The sequence below is a fragment of the Taudactylus pleione genome, unplaced genomic scaffold (assembly GCF_031769625.1).
Source record: "Taudactylus pleione unplaced genomic scaffold, aTauple2 ptg000226l, whole genome shotgun sequence".
Classification (NCBI taxonomy): domain Eukaryota; kingdom Metazoa; phylum Chordata; class Amphibia; order Anura; family Myobatrachidae; genus Taudactylus; species Taudactylus pleione.
In genome coordinates this window covers 2,607,121-2,617,935 of record NW_028284628.1, presented here as the reverse complement: position 1 = coordinate 2,617,935, position 10,815 = coordinate 2,607,121, and the positions used below count along the sequence as shown (strand labels likewise).

Below are 10,815 nucleotides of genomic sequence, written 5' to 3'. Positions count from 1 at the left end.
GCCTAGAGGTAAGCAAGCCTAACCCTAACCCTCCCTCCCCGCAGCCTAAACCTAACCCTCCCAGCAGCCTAAACCTAACCCTCCCTCCCAGCAGCCTAAGCCCAGTACTTATCTTCGGGAGCCGAGCGCCCCTGGAAAGGTAATGGACTGGCGCCCCCCTCCCCCCATAATTTCAGTAAGTGCCCCCAGTAGTAGTCCCCTCTATGCAGTGCCCCCAGTAGTAGTCCCCCTTATGCATTGCCCCCCGTAGCGGCCATCCCCCCCATAACGTGCTCCCGGTAGCGGCCCCCTATACAATTCCCCCACTAGCGGCCACCCCCCATAACGTACCCCCCCCATACAGTGCCTCCAATACTGGCCACCCCCTATAAAGTGCCCCCTAGACGCCACACATTTTCTGTGCCAGAAAAAAAACAAAAAACACACACACAGAAAAAAAAAGCGGCTTACCTGATCCCCGCTCCTGCCGACGTCTGCTGCTGTCCACTCCTCCGGGCCCGCCCTCACTCTGCACTATGGGATGGGAGAAATGTCATGACGTCTCTCCCATCACCCGCTGTGGGGGGACCCGGAAGGCGGAGATCATTAGTGAGCTCCAGCCGGCTCCCTCCGTGGACACAGCAGCCAATGAGAGTGACTCTCATTGGCTGGCTGCTATAACAAACACACAGCTGCCGCTGGCGGCTGTCTGTTTGTTACTGTGTAGGACAGACCGCTCTCACTGCCGTCTGCCCTACACTTGTGGGGCCGAGGGGACTAGCGGGGCTAGTTCAAGCCCCTGGAGTAGTCCACCCATTGGCTGCTGGTGGCACTGCCGGACAGCGCCCCTCCCTTTGGCCGGCGCACCTGGCGAGTGCCATCCTGTCCAATGGGTAGATACGGTCCTATGTATAGAAAACAATTACCAGCGCTGCATGCTAATAAAAAAATAAATACAAAATTAAGTGAATGATTTTAAATAAAATTGTTTTCTATACATCTGTACTCATTCAAGAGCTTGACACCCTCTATACCAGCTGCTCTCTGTCAGCGCTTTTGGCCTATTTAGGTTGTTTTTCCCAGATACGCCCCTGCCCAGCAGTAGGGTTGCCGGCACCGGTATTCTGAAAAGTGTCAGGATTCCTGCAACTGCATTCTGAATGGCGGAATCCCAGTCATCGGGATTCTGACCGCATCCCCCTGCCCACAACGGAACCCAACCTTTAGGCTGTGCCGCCCTGCTGCCTTTTTGAATATTATGATGCAGCAATGTTTATAAACAATGGCCATGTTTGGAGGAGGAGGAGGAGGAAGAGGTTAGCAACCTAAGTTAGCATCGGTGGGCCTGACTCAAGGTGCAGCGAGCAAAGCAGATCTGGGGCCCAAATGCATGACCTTGGGGATTGGCAGCATAATGATGGTGTGAAGATTAGGGTCTTGGCAATTATGGGGACCAGATGGTAGTGGAGTCTAGGCACAATGGAGAACTCACCAGGTACATCTGCTTGGACTGATGCCCGGATGATATATCATTAAGTCTTGTTTTATTAATGTTATGTTCCTAATTGTACAGTGCGATGGAATATTCTGGCGCTTAATCAGTAAATGTTAATAAAAATAAGCAACTAAAATATATAAGAAACTGTTGGAAAAACTCTACACTGGAATTGCATTTATCTGTGATTTACTAGAGTTATAATAGATGGTTTTCAGTGTCCTGTAAATATGAACTAAAGACTAACGCCCGAACAGGGACTTGAACCCTGGACCCTCAGATTAAAAGTCTGATGCTCTACCGACTGGGCTATCCGGGCTCCGAGCAATGTACTGTATGGTGAAACAGCATCTATTGGAAGTTGTTCGTTTCTGTAATTTGACATCATCCATCATTATCCTTGTTTTCATATTAGGTTTTTCATTCGTGTGCCCTCTGTCATTTTCAGCATGTTATAATTGTTTATCCAAGTTAGTGTCCTGCCACCATGTGGTGGTACTAAAAAAATAGCATTAAAAAAAACAAAAAACCAAGAATAAAAATGTTTTACCTTGGAACTGGAAAAACCTATTCTACCAATCCTGTATTATATCTGTCATTTATTTACTCTAGGGGAGTATTTTTTTTATTCCCTAAATTAAAGACATTCCAATCCTCAGGTACCCCCAAGAGGACATGTTTTTGGGATCTTCAATCATACACAGAGGAGTTAATTTTTTTTCCTGGGTTCAAAAATTATCCCATCTGACAGAAAACCCTGAATACATGGGTAAGTGTAGGTACTTGAAGATTGAAAACTATTTCATGAAAAAAAATAATAATAAAATATCGCCCGAACAGGGACTTGAACCCTGGACCCTCAGATTAAAAGTCTGATGCTCTACCGACTGAGCTATCCGGGCTCTAAATTTCTTACCACCAGCTGCTGGAATGGATGGCGCATTTACCCTGTGTCTCGTTACAAAGTTTCTGTGATTGTACTTTTTGATTCTGATTGTTTGTGTAGAAACTGCGAGCATTTACGTGATATGAAGTGTATCCAGCCACTAGGTGGCATTAGTACATATATTGCTCTTACTGCATGTGTTAGGAGCTGATGCTTATTTGGCTGCATATGCAGTCCAAAATCAAAAAACAGCAGCACATAAAAGTAGTGTATTTCTGCCCATATGCCAGAGCGAGCACATTGCAAGATGCATCCAGTTCTGCGCCGGTTGCATACGTGCAAGGTTTTTGTCAGGCGTACTTACACCCTGATAAACTTTTCTTATGAGCTAGTGTGGTTTGTTTTAATAGCCAAAAAAGCATTTGCTATTAGATTTCATTTAAAAAAAAAGATAAAAATCATTATATTACAGGAAGATGTAAAAATGTGGTCGTTAAGGAATGAATATGGCCCCTTTAAAACCTATACTGCAATTTCTGGATTTATTTACTACGGGTGAGGGTTTTATTCCCATAATTTATGAACTAAAAGTTTACGCCCGAACAGGGACTTGAACCCTGGACCCTCAGATTAAAAGTCTGATGCTCTACCGACTGAGCTATCCGGGCTCTGGAAAATTTTTGCAAATAAAATAGCCATCAGGGGCTGTGTCATTCTTCTGCATCTTTTTACCACATTTAAGGGATATAGGTTTTTGTTTCTGGTACTTGTGTAATTGTTTATCAGTCATGAATAGTGCATCCAGCCACTAGGTGGCATTATGACATTTTATATATTTCTCTGCATTTCAATCAACATTCAGGGGCTGATGCTGTGTTGAGTGTGTAGGTGCCTGGATAGGGCCACATCATTTCAAAAAGGGGACTATTCTCTAAAATGAGGGAGTCCCAAAGTTTTTATTGAAGACAGGATGGTGGAACTTGATAATGGTTTCTGTAGTGCAGCGGTGTTCTCTCTCTGGTGATCACCACAGAATAACTTCTCAGGAGATTTAGCTAGATCAAACAAGGGTACCTCCGAGTCTGAGGAGCAGGATGAGGGCACTTTTAATGTTCCACCCCCATTTCCTTGTGAAAATGTACTGTATGCAGTGGTGACCTGTAAGGGGTGTGGCTTAATGACATTATTGTCTTACCGGCATGACCACAGGATCAAGCCCGGTCCCCCTCCTGAGTCCAAGCAGTTGCGGGGGGGGGTTTAGGTAAGCTACTGCCATCATTTGAACCCCTGCAGTGTTTAGTATGAGTCCCACTTGTCCTTAGCAGTGAATGGGTTAATTAATAGAGAAAACAACTATGATACTCATAAAAAAAAACACACCCATAAAAGTGATAGCAAAAGTTGTTTGAACAAATTTCTCACTTTTCCATAATTTTTTGGGTGCTGATTTCAGTAAAAATACTTAAAAAAAAAAAAAAAAGAACCCCATCAATTACCACTTTTCCACAAAAACTACTCCTAGTCTATTCTTACGTATAAGCATATTATTTAATTGTACCCGCTTTATTTACAGAATTTTTTAGTATAAATTTGACAAATCTACTGTAAATGGATTATTTTTGGAACGAACACAAAATAAAGGGAAACTGTTGAGAGACTTGCTTTTAAGGAAGTAGTAAAAAAAAAAAAAGTTCTGGGGAAGCTACAAGCAAATAGTGGGAATCATGCTTAAAAAAAATATATATTATATTGTATGATGAGCTTTAAAAGTGCACTTTCTGGACAATCACTTTGAATATTTTCCTGAAAACCATAAGGGGCATACACACAAGATGATCTCTTTGAATGATATGAATTGCTTGTTCAGGGATGTGGCAGGATGACTTCACTGAAATATATCTTTATCTATCAGTGTGTACACCCAATATTGTTTGTCCTGCACTACAGAAAGTTCAAGGGAAATATTTCACCAAAATCGTTCATACAGCACATCGTCCCGTGTGTAGGCACCTTTAGAGCAGATAGTGGGGAGCAAGGAGAAAGATTCCACCAAGATATAAAGTAGATGGAACAGCAAAACCAGGAAAGATAGAAAGTCAACATGAAGAGATATGATGTATAGAAGAAAAAGTACCAGATGAAGCTTTTGAAGGACTTGTAAATGTAAGTAACATTGTAAACTGGTTCATTATTTCATTTCTTGTGTAGAACAGAATATTTTTTTAAACATTTTTTAACAAACATCTAAGTTACTTTCGAAATTGGAAAACCAAATACCTTTGGAATCAGCCAGAGAATTGCAAACAATTTCAGTGAATCACATTTTGCAGGCCAGATTAGGGTTGGCCATCTATGGTCACAATGGAAGGTACCATTGGTGGTTAACCTCGATGGTATGAAATCATTGGAAGGGGACCATCAATGGTCACCACCGAACGCCATCCCTGCTCTATTACTCACAGGGCAGTGGGCCAATCAGAGGTGGGTGCAGGGCTTCATAGGTTGCAACAGGGGAGGAGTTAGTCTCCATGTCCCAGTGCCAATTAGGATTTTTTTTAAAACATGGGTGGGGGTGGATCTGTACCATCAATTGCGGAGAACTATTGGATCTCTGCCATTAATGGCAAAGCCGTTAACCATCGACGGTTGTTAGACGTCGATGCCCAACGCTAGATTCATATTAAATTATGTAAATGACCGTGTAAATATGACTAAAGGGCTGATGTAAAGGAGCAATCCTGATGTACTAATACTTTGGTGAGGGTACCCTTCCTTCCAGATAGAACACTGCGAAAGTAACCTAGAAAGTACATGTTGGATAAGTCTACTTGCAGCACAGTTGGCCAGGTTTGATGCGGCATAGCAAGACACACAGGTAGGGGGGGGGGATAAGGGAAGACCCAGATGGATATTTTATATATGTTTTTAAAAAGTGCTTAGGCTGTTTTTTTTTTTATCCCAGTGCTTTCTCCCTACCTGGCTCCCAAAATCCCTAAACTGCAATTTCCGGATTTATCTAGCATTTACAGAGGTGATTTTTTTTTTATTAATTCCCTATAAATGTAACCTAAAATCTATCACCCAAACAGGGACTTGAACCCTGGACCCTCAGATTAAAAGTCTGATGCTCTACCGACTGAGCTATCCAGGCTCTGACTGTGTGCTCCCGTTTTCATTAATTAAATTTTCGTTCCTGGTTACTTCTGTAACAATTGAGTGTGGCTCTTGTAAAGAGTGTATATAGCAACTTGGTGGTATTACTATACAGTGGACCCTTATTGTTTTGGGTTAAATCAGCAGCTGTTTCCTAATGAGTAAGGTAACAGCTATATGAGAACCCTGACACAGGAGATATGTGAAGATCTCTTGCATCCTGTAAACCAAAGCTTGCGGCAGCCGTTACCTCCATACTTAATGGGGATTTTGTTATGCTATAATTTAACAAAGCAAGAGACTCAGAAACTGCCCCGATATAGTATCTCTTATAGCTGCAAGCAGCAGTGCCAAGAGATGATAGTTATCGGTCAAAATGCATTACTTTATGCATAGGCCTCTTAGAATTGGGAGAAATGTAAAATAGTAACACTTTTGCCTCTTGACACTCCAGGGTGGGGGTGGGAAATTTAATGTGCAGACAAATTTAGAGTTGGGAGGTGGCGTCCTAGTGAGGTGTAAATATGAAGTCTTTCTATTTTACTGAATAGGCTTAAAAAGCATCTAAAATTATTGCTCTGTGTCCCCTTCTCCCATATCACAGACACATGGGACACACAGACACATGGGGGGACACACAAAGAGAACAGATGCTAATAAGAGTAACATCCAGGATGGAAAGATCTGTCTCTATCAGTACAGTACCTGGCTGTGGCATATTAGAACTCCAGGTCCATGTTGTAGTGCTGACAGCAGAGGGAAAGTTATCAGTGAGGTGTTTCCATAAGAGTCACCTTGCAGTGGGTCTCTGTTACCTGCTGAGTAATATAAGCTGCAGCCATTTTTCTGTAGAACAAAATGCAGAGAGAACTATTTAAATAACTCAGCCACCATGACTTCTGCATTAGAGACAAATTTGATTGTGACAGCTGATCACCAAAGGCCGTCCTATGCCTGCTCACTTTATTTTGATCACATGGGTGCATTATAAAGCTTCTCCTTTACAAATCCCCGAGAAATATCACAGGGGAAATTATCCATTATTCCATATCCTCCAACATGACCCCTTCCACAGGTATAAAATGCTCTGCTCCTGGCCTTGCTACCTTACTTACCTTCTCTCCCAGAACCTGCAGGCGACTCCAGATTTTTTGGGTAGTCCCCTGGACTCCTGGAACACACACACACACTTCTTAGTGAAATGGCACAGGTTCTCAAACTCGGCCCTCAGGACCCCAAACAGTGCATGTTTTCCAGAGGTGGATAGGGATGGCCATCAACAATCAATGTTTTCAAAACATTGATTGTTGCTGGTTGATGTCAATTATTTTTGCCATCGATGACAGAAAACCTTTGCTTCTCTGCCATCGCTGAATGAGCAGGAGACATTTTTTTTTTTTTAGTGGCAGGAGCCCCATTTTTGATTGGTCCACTGCCCGGCGCGCCCGCAGCAGAGGTGACCATCGAGGGGGTGCAAAACATTAATTGTTCACCATAGATGTTTGTGTGCCATCGATGGTAATCACCAATGGGTCCATCAATGGTAAGCATCGATGGACATCCCACCAATGGCCAACCCTAGGGAAGGATAATACAGGAATAGAGGTATGTAGGGGAGGGGCAGAAAGGACACAATTTTATGATAATTGCATCATTTTGGCCCCGTCCTCTCTTCATTGAGCCTAATTATACAATTAGTCTACCAAACCCCTCTCGCTTCCCCTCCCCCACCTACAGCTGTCCACCTTTCTGCCGGATAGGAGTTTATTAAAGTAGATAAGTACAGTATGCTTTCTACTTACTTTACAATTGCAATCACCTGTGTTGGGTCACCCTTCTCATCAATTAATCAACACAGGTGACTAATCGTAAATGTAGAGGAAGTCCAGGAGCAGAGCATGTTGTACTTGGGCCATGTTGCTGTAATTCACCTGTTTTTTTGCTTGCATCACCAAAGTTGGTGAAAAGTTTTTAGAATGTGTCATATTATTCATGTTAACCCAGAGTTTCACAAACTCCGTTATTGCAGTCCAGGTTTTAAGGATATTCATGCTTGCGTCCAGGTGGTTCAATCAAATTGACTAAAGGTACTAATTAAGTCACCAGTGCTCAAGCATGGATATCCTTAAAACCTGGACTGTAATGGCAAAGTTTGGGAATCTCTGTGTTAACCCCTCCTGAAAAAGTAGAAAAAAAAATATTTTTGGAGCATAAAATAAAAGGTCAGAGAGAAATGGGCTTATTTACAGTCACATACCCTATAAAGAAGATTGAGACCGGTTTTAATGTGGGAGTAGGCATATAGGTGCGATTAGTGAAATTGGTGGGGGATTTATCTATAGAAGAGAGTACGTGTATGTATTTAGTTTGCTTATAGAAGTGAATATATACAGTTTTACTGTCATCATACAAGTAAAAAAAAAAAAATAACAACTAAATTGTTGGTTGCTATGCTCGTATGTGCAATACTTGAGGGAATTGTGCTGTTTTGCCGTTTTATAACTCCAGATGCAGATTAGGAATTTGTCTGGTTGTGGAGAGTAGATTAGCATGTGTGCAGTATTGTTAGATACATTGTACACTTGCAGAAAGGCTGCGTAGGTGCAGTCCGCTCCCTGCTCGGAAGGCCTATTGTCAGAGGTAATGAGGTTGAGAATGGAGTGGTCAATGGCCACACACTATACATGTTTAACAAGTATGAATCAATAACAAATTTCTTACTTATAATACAAAATAACCACCATATTCTATTTCACCAAACCATCTTGCCCTCTGCTGCTGTGTTTTGTAGTTCTGCAACACTGAAGAGCCAATGGCAGTGATAAAAGCAAAGTGTCATTAGCTGTAAGCCACTGACCTTGCAACTTGTGTGTTGGACGGTCTTCTCTGTCTCTCTGTTTTCTCCAGAGCAGTGTCCATCCACATGGAAAGCTTGCATTGCTATACAAAGTAGATATGATGTAGGGATGGATAGTTAACAACTGCCGATGGTAGATAGCCAATGGTTCTCCATCATCGGTGGCCAAGTTGGACCCGATATTTTTTTCTTTTTGACAGGACGGAGCTTAGCCCCGCCCCCGGCAGCCGCTAAGCCTCACTCCTGTTTCTGATGAGTCCGCCATGGTCACCCCACCAATGGCCATCCCTAATGTGATTTGTAATCTCGAGTCTGATATTTTTAAGGTCTCTTTGTAATACAAAAGACCCCTGCCCACATAATATGTAAAATATACGGCTATAAAATATTGTGGCCAAAGGTGGGCACTTTCTCATTTAGGGTTCTTTTTATCATAAGGAGAAAAGCCTAAATCCAGAGATAGGTCTTCTTGCTATTAGTAAACCTCTAAGACTGCAAAAGTTATGGTATGCTGCCTCTTTTAGAAGCATTGCAGCGGTACAGAAGCCAAATTAAGAGGGGGGCACAATGCCTCAGGCTCCCCTCCCTCAGGATGGAGCACATTGCTGCACTGTGCAGTCCCATGTGTTTGCATCCTATACACGGTGTAATGCATTGCGGTACACTTGGCATACTCTCCAAACATCTCACTCCCTCTCCATCTAACAGTTTAAAGTTCCCTGGAGAACCCAACAGAGGATGGCAGGCTAAAAACTCCAGTGCAAACACTTCCTGCAGTATGTGTGATATAAAAAACGTATAAATGTACAAAAATTCAAATGTGAAAGAGCCAGTCTAATCCAGTACTTATCCAGGGGTGTAACTAGGTTTGTATGAGTGGTGTAACCCCACAATATGCTCACCCACAGCCCCTGCATCTGCCTAGCAGGGTGCCCGGAACAGCAACCTGTAGCCTGAATCTTTGCAGCAGTGCTGCCTGGAGCATCCTTAAGATGCTTCAGATGTGCACACCGCTGCCCTTACAGCCCCCTGGAGCATCATTAGCGTGCTTCGGGCATTGCTGTAATTCCCAGCGATTGTGGCCTTGTCCCCTCTGTATGACGTCACACGGAGGAGCTGTGGCCTACACCAGGCGCCAAGACCCCTAGTTACAGCGCTGCACCTATTCATCTAACTAGCTAACTAGTATTCAATGCATAGACTATTCTAATGACTGATATACAATGCACACAGCATCAATGTACAATATAGTGAGCATTCTAGTGACCAATATACAATACAGAGAGCAATCTAGTGACTGATATACAATACAGAATGTATCCTAGCAACTAACATACAATGCACACAGCATCCTAGCGAACAATATATAACAAAGATCATTTTAGTGATCAATATACAATATAGAGAGCATTACAGTTACTAATATACCATACAAAGAGCAGTTTAGTGACTGAAGCACAGTATATTTTCCTAGTGACCAACATACATTACAAGAAGCAGTCCCAGCTCCATGATAAGGTTAATGGTTTCCAAATAAACTTTAACATTTAATTGGGAAGCTCTTTTTTAATTAAAATAAAAGCATTTAATTTTCTTAAATTAACAACTACAGAGTGTAAAGCTTGCTGTGCTGTCTTACCTCTCTGCCGGTTATTACCCAGTCTCTTTTTATTCGCTTTTGCCTATCACATTAAACATTTGGTTTGATTGGTACTGCGCTATATAAATAAATAATAAAACAAAAGTGGAACTGTCGTAACATCACTTCTGCCCAAAAGGTGGCGCCATAGAGGCAGGACATTTAAGTATAGTGTTAATTACAAGAAAATGTGGGAGAAAAGTAAAAAACCTCTACGGGGGAAGTGAAGTGTTCTATTTATAAGTAGTTATTATTACATCAACTCGCCCGAGCTTACGAACACAACGCTTCTCTATGATAAAGTAGAATGTGAAAGACGTTTTGTAAATTCATATTTACATATTCAATCATAACTAGTAGGGATGGGAATCATTTGATGTTTTATCGGAAACGTCGGTTAAATGGTTTCGATGTTCGATGTTTAACCCTGCAATGTTTTTGATTCAATGTTTCATTACCATCGCAAGATTTCTCCCCTGATGTTTTTCCCTGCTTTTCCAATGTTTTTTTTTGTAACACTGTGTGGTGCTGTGACTGCTTTGGGCTGCCAGCTGGCTCTCTTCTTGTTTTATAGTCAGTTACAACTTAAGAATAGAGTACAAAACACTGACTGGGCTATGGCTGCTGTGTGCATGCTGCTGCTGGGGGAGGTGGCTGACAGAGTGAAAGACACTCTGGTCAACCAATTAGCAGCAGCACATAGGACAGTCCCACCCCTGGCTCACTGTCACTGGTACTGCTCTCAGTGAACACTGGTTGGCTGCTTGGGGTGTCTGGCTGCTGCAGCTATTGGTAACTGAGCTGTC

The 10,815-nt window shown here is 42.4% G+C and overlaps 4 non-coding genes across 4 annotated transcripts; all 4 read right to left on the bottom strand.

Moving 5' to 3' along the window:
• Positions 1-1,720: 1,720 nt before the first annotated feature.
• Positions 1,721-1,793, bottom strand: TRNAK-UUU (transfer RNA lysine (anticodon UUU)). The gene has a single exon. It is a non-coding gene; the product is annotated as a tRNA-Lys (tRNA).
• Positions 1,794-2,303: 510 nt separating this feature from the next.
• Positions 2,304-2,376, bottom strand: TRNAK-UUU (transfer RNA lysine (anticodon UUU)). The gene has a single exon. It is a non-coding gene; the product is annotated as a tRNA-Lys (tRNA).
• Positions 2,377-2,955: 579 nt separating this feature from the next.
• On the bottom strand, positions 2,956-3,028 carry TRNAK-UUU (transfer RNA lysine (anticodon UUU)). The gene has a single exon. It is a non-coding gene; the product is annotated as a tRNA-Lys (tRNA).
• A 2,410-nt stretch (positions 3,029-5,438) lies between these two features.
• On the bottom strand, positions 5,439-5,511 carry TRNAK-UUU (transfer RNA lysine (anticodon UUU)). The gene has a single exon. It is a non-coding gene; the product is annotated as a tRNA-Lys (tRNA).
• Positions 5,512-10,815: the final 5,304 nt, after the last annotated feature.